The 18,301-nt window shown below is 41.7% G+C and overlaps 1 protein-coding gene across 1 annotated transcript in view; it reads right to left on the bottom strand.

The window, feature by feature from the left end:
• fam49a (family with sequence similarity 49 member A) overlaps window positions 1-17,862 on the bottom strand; it is a gene marked incomplete at its 3' end in the record, with an annotated part of 51,177 nt that extends 33,315 nt beyond the window's left edge. The window contains 2 exon segments of the mRNA NM_001016838.2: window positions 1,533-1,598; window positions 17,847-17,862.
• Between the last annotated feature and the right edge of the window lie 439 nt (window positions 17,863-18,301).

An 18,301-nucleotide genomic window follows, 5' to 3' on the forward strand; every position in this document is an offset into this window, starting at 1 on the left:
ACAGAGGGGTTAAATTATTTGCAAATCATCCCATTCTCTTTTATTTACATTTTACACAGTGTCTTTTTTGGAAAAGTGGAAAAGGGTTGTATGAGTAAAACTAGGGCAAGAGCACACCGGCATTCGTACGTGCTTTTCCCAAAACTGTTGGGACCATAACACCCCAAAATCACTATTACCCTCTATAATGGTTGAAAGCAAGCCTGTATGGATCTTAGCTAACAATTGCACGCATACAGATTAGCCTGCTGGGGTATCAGGCAAAATAACCCCATTCAGAAGATTCTCAACAAGGGCAATAAAAGGGAATTTGTGGTATTTTGCCACTACACCCAGCTATGGAAACTTTATATCACTGCTAAACCAGTGCATTTCTCAGTGTAGTTTATGGCAGGGTATTTTCTGGAGTTTAGAAGCCATGAAGGAGCTGCTGCTAGTAAGCCCAGTGTGTCTTCACTCTAAAAGGACTATATAAGTAATAAGGTCCCTAACGAACCTGTGTGGCCCACAGTAAAGAGAAGGGTGTGTTTTGTACAGCCGTGACTTCTCTGATAGTGACAGTGCCTTTTGCTTCTTAAAGGAAAAGTAACACTGACATTTTTTAAGTAAAAAATCTATTCTACCCTGCTCCAATAATTGCCCTACCCTGCACACCATATATTATTTTGAATGCTTTATTAGAAAACACCTGCTAAAACTTGGCTTCCGGTCATTTGAAATAGGGCGTTGCAGGGAAGAATCCACTATGCGACGATCGACTTCTCCTCCTAGCCTTCCTTCTGTATAGGATAGGTCAATCGATTGTCGCATAGTGGATTCTGCTTCTTCTGCATAGCCGTATCTCCCTATTTCAAATGACCGGAAACCAGAGAATGAATTTGCCAAACACCCCAAATTGACTAAATTGCTTCCTACCCCGGGCCAGTGCTGTTGTTGGTGAAATAAACGCAGTGGCTTGGGTACTTTCCAGCAGAACTAGAAAAGTGGAGGGCACTCCAGGTTAAGATATACTTGCCCTTTAAAACAATTTCATCAAATAGAAAATATGCTTAGGTGCTAAGGTTTAAAAATCCCCCCAATAGAGTAATATATAGACAATATGGGGTTCTACTTTCCAGCAGAATGCCATGCTGCCATCTTTAGATTTTTCTGAAAAATGACTCTAAAGCACCCTGCCCAAGGTGGCACCGGGGGTAAACTACTAACTACCACCACCAGCGGTTCGGGGTTTCCATCCCCTTTAACTCCCAGCTACCCTTCCCTAACAAAGCCTAGGACCTGGAGCATGTAGATTAGGAACTCCCAGCATTCCAGGCCATACCTACAGCACATGATTGCGGGCTGCTTGTGATTGAAAATATCTGATTTTCAGTAAAATGTTTACATTCCTACCAGGAAAAATTGCAATAAAAAAAAGAAAAAGCCCCTTGTTATCCCAGGCCTCCCACATTCCCCCTGGAAATATTAACAAACACCATAACTGTATGTACAAATGTGAATACAGAGCCTTCTGACTGGGGAGGGATATTTACCTTTCTTTCCGACTTTTTAAACAACACTGCTAGATGGCGCCGTCCTTTATCATGAGTTTCAAAAACCTAAGGGGGAAAGAAAAAGAGAAAACCGCTGTAACCACAAAGGTTGCAATGCCATAGAATATACAGTACAGGTGTGGGACCTGTTATCCAGAATGCTCGGGACCTGGGGTTTTCCGCATAAGGGATCTTTGAGTAATTTGGATCTCCATAATTTAAAGGGGACCTGTCAACCTAAGAAATCATTCCAAATCACTGTACTTACACTATATAAATTATTACATTTTTTTCCACTTCAATCTTGGAATTTACAGTCACAGCCAGCAGGCCGGTGCCATTTTGTATCACCCCAAATCTTGTGCATTTGCCATTTAGGTGATATTTAGGAAGTGCTGAATGGAAAGTTAAAGTAATTGTAATTACAAATCTGAGCTGTCAATCATATATTGCTTGCCCCCGCCTCTACGTCGGTGGGATCAAGTACAGGTACAGTTTTATTATTACAGAGAAAAGGGAATCATTTAACCATTAAATAAACCCAATAGGGCTGTTCTGCCCCAATAAGGGGTAATTATATCTTAGTTGGGATCAAGTACAGCTACTGTTTTATTATTACAGAGAAAAGGGAATCATTTAACCATGAAATAAACCCAATAGGGCTGTTCTGCCCCCAATAAGGGGTAATTATATCTTAGTTGGGATCAAGTACAGGTACTGTTTTATTATTACAGAGAAAAGGGAATCATTTAACCATTAAATAAACCCAATAGGACTGTTCTGCCCCAATAAGGGGTAATTATATCTTAGTTGGGATCAAGTACAGGTACTGTTTTATTATTACAGAGAAAAGGGAATCATTTAACCATGAAATAAACCCAATAGGGCTGTTCTGCCCCAATAAGGGGTAATTATATCTTAGTTGGGATCAAGTACAGGTACTGTTTTATTATTACAGAGAAAAGGGAATCATTTAACTATTAAATAAACCCAATAGGATTGTTCTGCCCCCAATAAGGGGTAATTATATCTTAGTTGGGATCAAGTACAGGTACTGTTTTATTATTACAGAGAAAAGGGAAATTCGAATTAATTGCTTATAATGGAGTCTATGGGAGATGGCCTTTCCGTGATTCGGAACTTTCTGGATAACGGGTTTCCGGATAAGAGAAAGCTGTATTTCTCCCATGACAGGACTAGTGCAATGATACAGGACTCACAATGGTGAGTGGGAATCAATAAGTGAAGCACTAGTGACAATAAGCCGGGCCCAGTAGAAGGGGTTTCGGATGGAAATGTCCGTATAAGGGCAGAACTTTTCATGGCAGTTGGAATGTTCTTCCCTTTTAACAAATCAACACCAAATTCTTTCAGCACATCAGTTACAAACACCTCTGCGCCGCAATGGGGGCAACAAAGCAACAGAGAAACGGCCCCTTAGCGAGGGGCACGCATGGCGTTGTACCTACATCCCCCACATTCCAACACACACGTTACATTACAGTTTATTTTTAGAAACACGCAGGTGTTTAACAACATACATAAAACGCACATATATGCAACTGCCTTCATTGTATAAACTCTGAATAGTTCCTGTGTATTAAACTGACTTTGAAGGAAAATAAGAGTGAACAATTTCATATCCTAGTGTACGATAGCACGGAGCAGAATCAACAAAAAAAGAAAAAGTAAACTGGAAAAGATCTGTGTTTGTATTGGGGTGGTAAATTGATTGTAAGCTCCACTGGGGCGGGTGTATATGTGGTTGGAAACCATGTTTGGGTATTGAAACGGAACAAGATTACATGGGTCCCCTGAGAACAAGGGTAAAAGGGGTAGTTTACCTTTAAATTAACTTTTACTATGGCACAGACAATGATATTCTGTGTGGCTCTCCAGTTTGGAATTTCAGCAGATCTCTGGTTACTAGGGTGTTGTTTACCTTAGCAACCAGGCAGTGGTTTGAATGAGAGATGAAATATGGGACTAAATGGAAAGATAAATTATACAAAGTAACAATAACAATAAAATTGTAGCCTCACAGAGCAACAGTGTCTGGCTGCTGGGGTTCAGTGCCCCCATTTGAAAGCTGGAAAGATGTAGCAGAAGAAGTTGCAGTATACAGCCACCTCCATTCCCCCATTATGAAGAATGATTATCTGCAAATATCAGAATTATCCCAGTTCTTTTTAAGTAAATATTGTTTGTTCACCAACAAACAGCATTGTGCCCCTTTGGCCTACCCCTAGTCCTGGCCCTGAAAGGCTTGCTTCAACGACCATAACCTATCATACTGGACAAGAAGAAAAAAACATAAGCTTTATCTTTATTAAAAAGTCATCTGTTCGGACACTCAAAGCTCAGGGGCAACATGTTGCTCCCCAACCCCTTGGATGTTGCTCCCAGTGGCCTCAAACCAGGGAGTTATTTTTAATTTCTGTTACGGAGACAAGTTTTGGTTGAATAAAAACAAAGTATAATGCCAAACAGAGCCTCCTGAAGGCTGCCAGCCCACATAGGGACTATTAAGCAGCCAATTATAGCTCTCTGGCACCCCCAGGAACTTTTTTGATGCTTGTGTTGCTCACCAACACTTTTTCCATTTAAATGTGGCTCACAGGTGTAAAACGTTGGGGATTCTTGGTCTACGTTATCATCCAGCCCTCCAAGCTGGTAGATGATGGGAGGACAATACAATGGCCTAAAACTGTTTTATTGCTCTGCGTAAAATGAATTACAACTGAGAATTTCCATAAAGGCTTTTAAAACGATACAGTTCCCAACTGTGTGTTGGGATAGAAGGGATAGTGTTGCGGTTGTTAGGAATGTGACTAGCCATGAAGGAAACATATTTGTTATGCTACCTGAGCCACAAAAGCATTAGGCACCAAATGGCTTCCAGCTCCCCTTGTACCGAAGATGATGTGGCATAAAATTTCTTCAACATTTGCAAGATGTTGCTCCCAGTGGCTTTAAAAGAAGTCCTTCTTTTTGAATTCCTGGCTGGGAGGCAAGTTTTGGTTGCATAAAAAACAGGATTACTGCCAATTAGAGGGGCTACCAAATAGCCAATCACAGCCCTAATTTGGCACCCTCAGGAACCATCATGCTTGTGTTGCTCCCGAACACTTTTTAGTTTTTGAATGTGGCTCACAGGTAAAAAAAGGTTGGGGGGATCCCTGCTAAATAGCTATAGCTATATATACGGTTATGAGATCCCTTACCAGGAAACCTGTGATCTAGAAAGCTCTGAATTAGGGGAAGGCCATCTCCCTTAGTCGACTTTAATCAAATATTGGCGGCAAAAAGATCCTACTAAGTTTATTGATGTTTAAATGATTTTTATTAGCAGACCCAAAGGGGTAGTTCACTTTTATGTTAACTTTTAATATACGTCCTATTTTTAGCAACTTTTTAATTAGTCTTTTCTTTTTTAATTTTTTTTTTTAATTATTGACCGCCTTCTTCCAATTTGAAGCTTTAAAATTGTGGTAACTAACTCTGGCAACCAAAAACGAGTGCTCTGTGAGGCTACCATTTAATAGTTATTGTTGCTTTTAATAACTTGTCTTTCAGTTCAGGCCTCTCCTTTTTAGCTTCCAGTCTGTCACTGAAACAAATAACTGCTTAAAAGCAAAACTGGACAGCTGCTAAAGAAAATGCTAAATAATTCAAAAACCACAAAAAATCAAGTCCAGCTGCAAATTGTCACAACGCATCTATATCATTAACATGAATGTAAATGTGAAATGCTACTTTAACGTGTGGTAATCCAAATTACTGCAAGAACCCTTATCCAGAAAACCCCAGGTCCCTAGTATTTCTGATAACAGATCCCATACCTGTGATTAACTAACTGGAGATCTTAACAACACAATAGCCTTGGATATTCTGGTTGTCCAAGAAGTCATTGAAGTTGCTCTCAAAAGCATTAATAGAAATAACCACCTTTTATGCTTTTAATAAAAGTTTGATTGTAAAGGTGTGGCCTCTGGTTCTTTGGTCTTTTCTATTCTGTTATATTCTATAATATTCTCTAATGTACTTGTATGAGTAATTATATCCTCACATATGCCTTTTCTCTAGGAAAAACAACCCCAACCCTGGCAGTCTAACCTCATAGTTAGAATCTTCCATCCCCTTTACCCCTTTAGTTGCAGTCTCAGCACTCTCTCCAGCTCATTAATATCCTTCTTAAGGACTGGAGCCCAAAACTGCCCCCCATACTCACGGTGAGGCCTTACTAGGGACCTATAAAGAGGCAAAATTATGTTCTCATCCCTTGAGTCAATGCCCTTTTTATACAAGACAGCACTTTATTTGCTTTAGTAGCCACAGAATGACACTGCCTGCAGTTGCACAGCTTGTTATCCACAAAAATCCCCAGATCCTTCTCAGTTAAGGATACCCCAAACACTTTACCATTTAGTGTATAACTTGCATTTCTGTTATTTCTAAAGTGCATAACTTTGCATTTATCAACATAAAACTTCATTTACCACACTGTCGTCCAGTTCACCAATTCAGTCAAATTTTTTTGTTAAGCATCACTAAAAAATACAAAATGAACTACAGTGTCATTAATAAATGAAACCTAAAACCAAAGGATCAAGGACAGACCCTTCGGTACTCTACAACCCTGTTCAAATTAAAAAAATGTTCAATTCACCCTTTGTAATCCATCCTTCAGTCAGTTCTCTATTCAAGTACAAATATTATGTTGCAGGTGAATTTTCATTCATTTAATTTTGTACTAATTGTAAATTTGCGCTTCAGGCCATAGTATAGTCAGTCACCTATCAAACGATTTGTGTAATCAGAACTTGGTGTCTTCCCTTCAGTCAAAATGAAAAACTGCACTGACCAATGAAGATCATTAGTGAATATGGTGTCATCAACCAACTTGGAAATATATGGGCCTGCACCTTCACCTAGTGATCTGACATGCAGCCACATTTTAGTGCATTTTTGGAAAAAGTCGAGTGCCAGCCAGGATCTGAAGTGAGGGTTACAATCACTAGGAGGGTATAATTTTGAGTGGAGTTAAGGTCACCATAAGCAGGAAAATTTTAGCTGCAGATTTGGGCCCTACAGACCAATTTGGCTGCTTATCTGCCCATGTATGGGGCCCTCTGACAGGCCTCCCCGACCGATATCTGGTCAAAAATCATGCAGATGTCAATTTTTCAGAGGACCGCATCTATGAGCTCCAACTTTTCGCATACCCTTCACTGTAATGCAATCGTTTGGTCCTAGAGCCAAATGGTCGCATTAGCACAATATTGCCACCTAAGATGAGCAAATCGGGGGAATGATTTGCTGGTTTGCCAACCTCGCCAAAATGAGCGAATCTTACCGTGTATAGCCATCTTTAGATTTATATGCACAACAGAAACAGCTACAACTAGGGGTATACAGATAATTTCAACTACTGTGTCAGTACACAAATGAGTTACAGGTTGCTGCTCATATTCATGTTAATAATCAAAGGCAAATACCGAATACTTTCAGGAAAACATACAAAGTTATACATTTTCCCTTTGTAAGATTTTTTTTCTTTGCTTTTTAAACTATTAGATGGCTTTCCCTTCTCATCTTCCATTGGAAATGTGTAGTATGAAACATGTATATTACCATATAAATAAAATAATGTATACAGGCCACATTCAATAATTACCAACAAGGCTCTCCAGTAAATATATTTTCCATGTTTATAGTAGCAGCTATCTGCAATTTCTCCGAGTACAAATAATTTCCATAGATCATCCTGGGCTTTTCTTAAGGGCAATTACCAGCACAACAGTCTTTTGAGAACTCTGAGGCAACAACATTGTCAGTGTGATATTACCCTTAAACTAATGATAAAAAGCCAGACATTGAACCACTACAATGGCTGGAGAAGTAGCAAGAGAAAAATCCCTGGTTTCCCAGTATTAGGTAGTAACCATACAAAGTTTGCCCAACTTTAGAAACCAATTAAATGTTTGCCTGATTTGCTAATTGTACTAGACCACTAAAAGCTAACTTCTGATTGGCTACAGATAAAGAACATGTAGCAACAGAAAAGGTTCTAGGTTTCCTTTTCATTTGTGACTTTTGTTGATACTTTACCTGCTCCTTGTTTTGTCTACTCCAAAGAGTGTGCTACAAATCTGAAAAAATCATATCTACATAACTAACCACACGCTGCAACCACAGGCTGGTGAAACACATGGAAAATGGCACAAAATAGCATTATGCCTGAATAAACAAGGTAGAAAGAGACAATTGCTTATTAGGGAGCTAAACTAAACTGACCTGTATTAAAAGGGGCATAGATTCGCGGAAGGAGGGGGTTATTCTTCCCCTTTACAGAGCGCTGGCAAGGCCCCATCTACAATATGCCATGCAGTTTTGGTCTCCAGTGCTCAAACGGGACGTTATTTAGTTAGAAAGGGTCCAGAAAAGGGCAACTAAGCTGGTAAAGGAAAAGGAAGGTCTCAGTTATGAAGAAAGACTGGCCAGATTTGGATTGTTTACGCTGGACAAGAGTCGCTTAAGGGCTCTGGCACATGGGGAGATTAGTCGCTCGCAACAAATCTCCCTGTTCGCCGCCGCGTATGCCATCCCACCGGCGATTTACACTTAGTCGCCCGTGAACAGGGAGTTTTGTCGCGGGTGACTAATCTCCCCATGTGCCAGAGCTCTAAAGGAGAAGGAAAGGTGGAATCACTTCAAAATGTTAGGCACGCCCCAGTGATTAAGATCGCTTACCTGATAGCCCAGGCTAACACTATTAGCAGAAATTCACAACAGCCAAGGGTACATGCAAGCGATCTTCTGCCTTTCTTCTCCTTTTGCTGCGATCCTGGGGCCCGCACATGAGCAGAAGAGTCAAAAAGACAACTATTTTTGTTTGAAATGCACCTTTTCACTTTACATGCGCAGCCGACCAGAAGAAAGAAGAGCAGGATTGCTGGGCTGCATATACCGCGGGCCAGTGCAGATTTTTGCAAAAAGGAACACGAGAATGGCTCGGGTAAGTGAATACAATCACCGGGACCCCTAGTGATTCCAACTTTCCTTCTTCTTTAAGGGGTGCCATGATAACTATGTTTAAATATATAATGGGATCCTATAATAAACTCTCTAATGCTTTATTTACCAGTAGGTCCTTCCAGCTGACACGAGAGCACCCATTCCAATTAGAACAAAGGAGGTTCCGTCTGATCATTTGGAAAAGGTTTGCTACAGTGAGAGCTGTGAAGTTATGGAATTGTCTCTATGCTGTCTTGTTTCATAGGGGCTGGCACTTGACCCTTTTATATCTACAAACAAGCCTTAGTGCCATGAAACTGCGATTAGTCGCCGTTACAGACTTAAAAGTCGATGTGACTAATCGCCCCGTCTGTCTTCGCCTTTAGAGAAAAGCAAAAGTTCTATTTTTTTTTTTTTTTGTTTACTTGACCACCAAAGGGCATTGTCTCATGAGTATCTGCATTTATTACCAGAGCAAGTCATGAGCAAACATAAAAATGCTGTGCAGATACGATATTTTACCTTTTAGGGTTATCCTAGAAGAAACAAATAGAGCATAACAACACTAATAGATGTAGTACATTTTCCCTTTAAGGAGCCACTGTTAAACAGATCAAATGCTGTAGAACAATGTAGCTACTGTATTCATGTCTGTGCCATGTATTAGATGGAATAAAGTAATAAGATACCTATTATTGCTGGCTTGGGACTCTATGCTTTATGTTTGTGTTCTCAATGAACGCACTTAAGATATTTTTAAACCAAAAGGTATTCAAGACTCTTGCTAAACACGCAGCATTGCCTTACCAAAGCAATGATAGACTCTGGGCATTGTATGCAGCTTGCTTCTTATGCATCCATTCCATGAACTGTAATCTAGCCGGTGGCACAGATATATCCTGAGCCATATAATCATCTTAAAATACATAGTTTCAGACTTAGCAGAGCTAATCAGGGAGAAAATGCCTAGAACAATCAGCAATGTGGCGAGATTGGCTAAAAGGAGCAAAAAATGCCCTAGAGATTTCCAACTGCATCTAATGCCAACTAGCTGGCCATCTTCATCAAAATCAGATCGTTAATAATCAGGCCTTCTTATACTATGTGATTGTAGGCTATTACATACATTTTGTCTTGGCAAGAACAATGCAGAGAAAGGGGTTATGCAAAGTAATGGAAGGACTATTAAAGTGCTTCTGATGTTAAGTAGGAATCACACTGAAGATAAGCACTGACTTACGGGACTAAAGGTGGCCATACAGGAGCCAATAGAAGCTGCCGACAGACTTCTGTCAGCAGCTAATTGGCCCGTGTATAAGCCCTCCCTGACCATTATCTGAAAGAAAACTGGCCAGATGTTGATTGGACACGCCTTAAAATCCCACCGGGCCAGGAATAAATTGGCTCATTGATGTGGTCCTTGCCCTGACACCTGCTTGTACTGTATTGTGATCCACTTGATATCACCTACCTCAAGGCAACATTGCCAAACTAGTGGATCTTTACTTGTATGAGCAGCGCAACTTTCTGTACTGGCTAACACTGCTTGGGTATAATTTCTTCTTATGACTGAACTTCTTATGGCCTTGAAAACATCACTAAAGGGACATTAATACAGATCACAACATATCACTTTCCTTTCTGAGTAAAACAAGGGCAGCTTTTGTCCAAAGCAAGGTCAATCAAGGATTCACTATTTGCCATGAAAATGTGGTCATCTTTACAAACACTTGTATTCTGTAGGAGAAGGCTTTTTGTCTATGCCAATATGTTCTAGTGAACATTCCTATAAAGCAGCAGTTTTCAACCTGTGGGTCGGGACCCCTTTGGGGGTCAAACGACCCTTTCACAGGGGTAGCCTAAGACCATCAGAAAACAAATATTTCCGATGGTCTTAGGAATAATTTTATGGTTGGTGGTCACCACAACATGAGGAACTGTATTAAAGGGTTGCAGCATTAGGAAGGTTGAGAACCACTGCTATAAGCAAACACTAAACTTATAAATATGGTACCTGTTCACATATAGTTATATAGTTACATAGGGTTGAAAAAAGACTAGAGTCCATCAAGTTCAACCCTTCCAAGTAAACCCAGCACACACAACCCACACCTACCAATCTATACACTCACATACATAAACTATATATACAACCACTAATACTAACTGTAGATATTAGTATCACAATAGCCTTGGATATTCTGCTTGTTCAAGAACTCATCCAGGCCCCTCTTATAGGCATTCACAGAATCTGCCATTACAGCATCACTTGGAAGGGCATTCACCAACCTCACTGCCCTCACCGTAAGGAACCCCCTACCCTGCTTCAAATAGAAGCTCCGTTCCTCTAACCTAAAGTGGTGACCTCTAGTGCGTTGATCGCTTTTATGGGAAAACACAACACCCCCTATCTGCCTATCTATTCACAAATGCCCACATTTGATTTCTCAGTATGGAACTTTTAAACATGTGTGTCACCTTGGAGGGGGTGGTTGTGACATATAGCATGCATGATTGATGCAGCTCTCGGCCCAAAGGCCTGCATCCTATCAATGTGATCGTATACCGCCCATCTCAAGGCAGGCATATTAAGAAATGATCTGCTCATTTGGCAACCTCCCCAAATGAGCGTATCTTTCAGCGTGTGGCTTAACACCTTCACATACACCTACCACTTTCCCATGGAAAGGCTTCATGCATTATTGCCCATAATTAAATGCCTATATAATTGACAAGCAGATGACATTTCCGCATTCATCCCAGCTATTATGTAAATCTCAATTATTTTAGAGCCTGTATTTCATCTCAATTTAATTTCATGGTACTTAAATCTAAGCACAAGATTTGTATTGGAGGATGCAAACTGATTTAAACTGTAGAAGAACTAATTCTTTAATTTTTTTTTTTTTTTTAATGACTAAATTTGCCACAGGGCTTCCTGGCTGCAGTATACTATTTACAGGAAATGACAAGCAGCTAATACATGATACTAATACACAGAGTATACAGATACAATAAATAATAATATGTGTGTATGTTTTTTGCAGGAGTAAAATAAGAAAGGGGAATAACATCTTTTAATTGGCTTTTGGTTTCTTTGTAAGTGAGAAGAGCATATGCACAGTGAGTAACAGGTTCTTTCTTATAAATAAAAAGGAGGAATAAAGTGACCCTTACCCCCAAGCACAATAAATCCTTTGGAGACCCACAGACGCAACTAAGACCGTGTCCAACCTCCCACCATCTGCTCTTAGCACAGGCATTATCCCAGAATGCAAAGTAAATATGCAAAGGGCAACCACTGCATATAAATCATGTATAATTTGTACAAAGGCATAGGGAGGAAGATAGCATTACAGCTTATACTGCTTCACAGCAACAAAAGGCCTTGGCAAGCAAGCTATTGCCTTACAGAGCTGTGCAGCAAAACCAGGAGGAACACTAGCTTGATAGATTGCTCATATGCCAAATTATTTAGATTGTAAGCTCTATGGAACTTATTCCAACTTAACCTTGTATTTATTATCATGCTTTGTATTTATCTATTATTATTTTAATAATCTCCTGTTGTATTAATGTATTCTACTGTACAGCGCTGCGTACATAAGTAGCACTTTATAAATAAAAATATACATACATACAAATAAATGCACTATATATAATAATGGCAGGACATATTGACAACATATGCCTTTACAGGTATAGGATCCATTATCCAGAAACCCCAGCAAGCCACGGTGCTACTAATTAAAGAAACGCATATCCAGGAAACTGATCCCAGTATATAGAAATAGTGTTATGAAGAATAATAATAAAAAAATAGTCTCATTTCTTATCATTCGCTCAGCTTAATCGGCTGTTTCCCTGTAATAAGTGCTTAATCCTTGTTGCAATTAAACTTCAAAATGTGAATTTAAACTATAAGCAAGTCTGATCAAATTTAGATGAAAGATAGATAGATCCCCCTGTTATAGCCTGCCCCTCAAGGCAAATATAACTCAGAAACCACACAAAGTAACCAATAATCAGTTGCAAAAGTCTGGGTGCACCACAGGACTTAAGTTTCCCTTATATTTCCTAAAAGCTAATTTAAAGGAACAGTAACACCAAAAAATGAAAGTGTATAAAAGTAACTAAAATATAATGTGCTGCTGCCCTGCACTGGTAAAAGTTGTGTGTTTACTTCAGAAAGTCTACTATAATTTATATAAATATAGCCATGTAGCCATGGAGGCAGCCATTCAAAGGAGAAAAGGCACAGGCACATAGCAGATAACAGATAAAACACTATTGTATTCTACAGAACTTATGTTATCTGCTATGTAACCTGTGCCTTTTCTCCAGCTTGAATGGCTGCCCCCATGGCTACACAGCAGCTTATTATATAAATTATAGTAGTGTTACTGTAGCAAACACACCAGTTTTACCAGTGCAGGGCAACAGTGCATTATATTTTAATTACTTTAAAGCTCTTTCATTTTTTGGTGTTACTGTTCCTTTAAAGGTGAACTTCCCTTTAAAAATGAAAAGCAAATGAAATATCTGTCATTCAGTACCAGTATGAAATAAGCGATTATTGGACGCTCTCACCAGTGCCGATTTCAAACTGCAGCATGATAGTTTCAATGGTCTAATAGATCAGAAAATTAGCTTTAAATTGAATTTCAAATTTATTAATGAGTTTCATAAATTAAATGCATGGTCATTTATAAATAGATAAAGATAAAGACCGTTTATTCCAGTGCAATCGACTGCAGGATAATCCTTACAACAAGGGACCTTGAAAGAAAGAATCTCCAGGTTTTTGTGCCCTTTAAAGGGGTTTTTTTTGGCCTTCTTGGTTTGGGGGGGAAATACTATATTGAATATAACATGCAAGCACTTACTGCCCACAGTAATGCAGGTAGTTTAATGAAATGTACACACACAGTTGTAGTTTTCTTACAATAATATTGGTGTGTGTATGGCCACCATTACATTACCGGCCCTAACAGGAATGATCCAAGCTTAACAGTAGTCCACAGGAGCTCCCCATCTTGGATCTTGTTAGGACATCTTTTAACACTTTCATGCTCAGTGTGCCCAGGATAGCTGCTGAGAATCTAAGCTTAGGGACAGCCGGAAATCATTAAGCTGAAGATGAGTTTTATATGTCATAGAAGCTGATGCTACAGGGCTGCTAAATGCATTCTGGGGCTGAATGCACTAGTTTCTGTGCTGCCATGTAGTGATTATCTGTATTTATTACTAATCAACCTTATATTGTGCCATTTATATTCTAAATATACAGGATAGTGTGCCATTTATATTCTATATATACAGGATAGTGTGCCATTTATATTCTATATATACAGGATAGTGTGCCATTTATATTCTATATATACAGGATAGTGTGCCATTTATATTCTATATATACAGGATAGTGTGCCATTTATATTCTATATATACAGGATAGTGTGCCATTTATATTCTATATATACAGGATAGTGTGCCATTTATATTCTATATATACAGGATAGTGTGCCATTTATATTCTATATATACAGGATAGTGTGCCATTTATATTCTATATATACAGGATAGTGTGCCATTTATATTCTATATATACAGGATAGTGTGACATTTATATTCTATATATACAGTATAGTGAGACATTTATATTCTATATATACAGGATAGTGAGACATTTATATTCTATATATACAGGATAGTGTGAGTGGGCCCCTAAGCTCAGGTAAGTGACAGCAGCACAGAGTATGGGCAGGGAATCAGCAGAAAAGACTGGGAGCTACTGGGGCATTTTGGGGGCACAGACCTTCACTTAAGACCTGGGGTTGCCTCGGGCTGGTACAGAACCCCAAAACATCATGTGTATTATTTTTAGCCTAATTCTTTGTTAAGCTTTTATTCTCCCTAAATCAACGTGGGAGTTTGGAATGTGGGTTAAAAGATCTAATGCTGAACACAGTGTTCTGTTAAATGAAAGCCTTTATGATTGCTACAGAGTAATGGTTCCTATAGGAGCAGTTTGTAGCTATATCTGTCCTCCATAACATTTTTCTTTTCCTTAAGGGACCCAAACGAATTAAGACAATTACCTTGGCGACACGATACTTTCAATCACTTATAGCCTTATTCAAATAACTACTTCCTACTGTAAGCAGATATTATTAAAGGAGTATTGCGGAAACCCAACCTAAACAGAAAGCATCACTTCCAAGTGATAATCAGCGGATCTGCAAGTGCACCATCAGTGCCGGGATGATTATCATTTGCAGTGTCGGACTGGGACCCCAGGGGCCCACCAGAAAACCTTAGACCCTAGGCCCACTCTACAAACTATTTTTCCACCTTTCCTCACTCAACCTCTGTATTCTCCTAGTCTCTTTTATTTACATGCTAGCATCTATTCTTCCATCTATTTCTACTCTTTCTCCCCATTCAGAAATAGTGAATAACCATGAAGTAGGCCAAATGGTCAGGAGGGCCCACTGACGCCTGGGCCCACCGGGAGTTTTACTGGTATCCTGGGGGCCAGTCCGACACTGATCATTTGGGTCAGTTGTGGGCAACTGCCAGCCAATTCTCACTTACCGAGCTGGAAATTAAGTGGGTGGCAATCGCCCCCTTTGCCATTCCCTAAGCCATGGCAGGAGCATGTTGATGATGACATTACTCTTGTGGCATATATAGATTATGCAGATGTCAGTGGTGGCCAGTGAAGCTTACAATCTTATTTCCCTACAAGCTGGCACATACCCAGAAACAGTGTGGGACTGAGATACCAGGGGCCAACCAGGAAACCTTGGACCATAGGCCTACTGTCTAAACTATTATTCCTCCTCTCCTCCCTCAACCTCTTTATTATCCAAGGCTCTTTTCTCTATCCTTCCATGTCTTTTCCCCATACAGAAATAGGGAATGACCATGCAATAAGCCAAATAGTTAGAAGCAATAGGGCCCACTGGCACCTGTGTCCACCAAGAATTTTCCTGGTATCCTGGTGGGCCAGTCCTACACTGCCCAAGAGCGAATCAGTAGCCAATTATGCCACCTGTAGAAAGCAGAAACACTATACAAAGGGTAACTACACATATATTGATGGCACTTGTCACTGCTGTCAACGATATGACGTATAACCATGTAAATCCTCTGGGTACCTCTGTACCTACACCGTATAGGGCTGTCACGGTTTCTGGAAAATAAAAATGTGGCCTTGCTATTTGTTATCTTTCTAACCTATAAATAGCACTACCAACGCCATTTACCATTTAGGGGAGGCTGCCCAAGGTTGCTTGAGCGCAGGTATGGACTCCCACAATCCTACCAACTGGTTTAATGAAAGAAAATAAATACAAAGCTTAAAAAGGACTGGGGAGGGTGTTTTGCCTTTAATGCTGCCCCCAGGATAAGTAAATGGTACCCAGAAAACCATTTCTAACTACTGCACCATTCAACATACACCTTTCAGCCAATGCATATTCGTAAAGTATTCCAATATAAACAACTGTGAACACTGATATAGTGAGCTAGCTCTTCAGCTATTGCTGTACTACAACTCCCAGCATGCACCCTATACAGACATGTTCGTTTAGTTACACATCACAAGGGCATCCAGTATCTGAAGAATGTTGGATAATACAATGGAGATTGAAGGTCCTGACCCAAGAGCTTACAATCTGGTTGTCAAAAAGTAGTAGCAAGGACAGTGTATAAGCTGGTGGTGGGGTCAATAATGGAGGAGTTACCAGTCAATGCTGGAATCTGTCAGCGGGATTCTGCCAAGTATGGCCCTTACAGACTGAAAATAATTACACAATGTTGGGGGCCCAAAGCAAATGTCTTCTCTCCCCAACACTAAAGTAAGAGCTCTGATGAATAAAAGGTGGGCAATAAAGGGGCACATGGAGCAAGGGGGCATACCCCACTGATACTGGGGGCACATGTAGCAAAGGGGCATACCCCACTGATACTGGGGGCACATGGAGCTGATACAGGGGGCATACCCCACTGATACTGGGGGCACATGGAGCAAAGGGGCATACCCCACTGATACTGGGGGCACATGGAGCAAGGGGGCATACCCCCCTGATACTGGGGGCACATGGAGCAAGGGGGCATACCCCCCTGATACTGGGGGCACATGGAGCAAGGGGACATACCCCACTGATACTGGGGGCACACGGAGCAAGGGGGCATACCCCACTGATACTGGGGGCACATGGAGCAAGGGGGCATACCCCACTGATACTGGGGGCACATGGAGCAAGGGGGCATACCCCACTGATACTGGGGGCACATGGAGCAAGGGGGCATACCCCACTGATACTGGGGGCACACGGAGCAAGGGGGCATACCCCACTGATACTGGGGGCACACGGAGCAAGGGGGCATACCCCACTGATACTGGGGGCACACGGAGCAAGGGGGCATACCCCACTGATACTGGGGGCACATGGAGCAAGGGGGCATACCCCACTGATACTGGGGGCACATGGAGCAAGGGGGCATACCCCACGGATACTGGGGGCACATGGAGCAAGGGGGCATACCCCACTGATACTGGGGGCACATGGAGCAAGGGGGCATACCCCACTGATACTGGGGGCACATGGAGCAAGGGGGCATACCCCACTGATACTGGGGGCACATGGAGCAAGAGGGCATACCCCACTGATACTGGGGGCACATGGAGCAAGGGGGCATACCCCACTGATACTGGGGGCACATGGAGCAAGGGGGCATACCCCACTGATACTGGGGGCACATGGAGCAAGGGGGCATACCCCACTGATACTGGGGGCACATGGAGCAAGGGGGCATACCCCACTGATACTGGGGGCACATGGCTGATACCCAGGGCTGGTTGTAGGATAGAGCAGAAGGTGCATTTGCTGTAGCCCCCCATGATCAGAGGGCCCTTAGGCAGGGAATGTACATACAGGCACAAATCATACTGTATAATAATTGTTAGAATCAGTATGTAGCAATAGAAGAATGCTGGGGCCCCAGTATGGGGTGGGGGGGAATTGCACAAACCAGGGATGTCCAACCTGCTGCATCCCTCAAGCTGTTGCTAAACTGCAACTCCCAGGGAGTAACGCTGCGGGCTGGGCATCCCTTATTTATGCAGTCCCCCGCCCCTCACACTGGGGCCCCAACATCCATGGATTTCTAGCTCCCTGACCTTGGCGATGGTGCCCGGCTCATATTTGCTACGAGCTCCGCCACCAACAGGCAAGGAGACAGAGAAAGACTATGGCGTGAGGAAAAGGAGCATAAGGGCGGGTTACTCACCGCTACACTCCGGCCGCGCACAGCTACTCCCGCTACTGCCTCTATAGTCTCACTGCCGCTTGCTTTCAGCCTAGCACTGCGCCTGCGCACACACCCCAGCTGCTCCACGGCGGTCAGAATAGGGGGCGTGTAGCTAGTGTGCTCATGCGCAGTAGAGGGGTGCGGTGTAGTGACTGTGGGCGGGGAAGTGTAGGGTTGCGTCACGGGTTGCTAAGGGCTCTGGATATGAGGGGTGTGACAGAGCAATGCGGGATGGGGCTGTCCTGCTGTCACTCACTCGCTCTCCCCTAGTCACATGATCCGGTGCCAGGGCTAGGGCGGGATATTTAGGCAGGTGTCAGAACAGGGTTAGTGAGTGATATATAGATGGGAAGCGGGAATGGCGGGCTAGTGAGTGAAATATAGATGGGAAGCAGGAATGGCGGGCTAGTGAGTGAAATATAGATGGGAAGCAG

Source organism: Xenopus tropicalis, chromosome 5, assembly GCF_000004195.4.
Source record: "Xenopus tropicalis strain Nigerian chromosome 5, UCB_Xtro_10.0, whole genome shotgun sequence".
NCBI lineage: Eukaryota > Metazoa > Chordata > Amphibia > Anura > Pipidae > Xenopus > Xenopus tropicalis.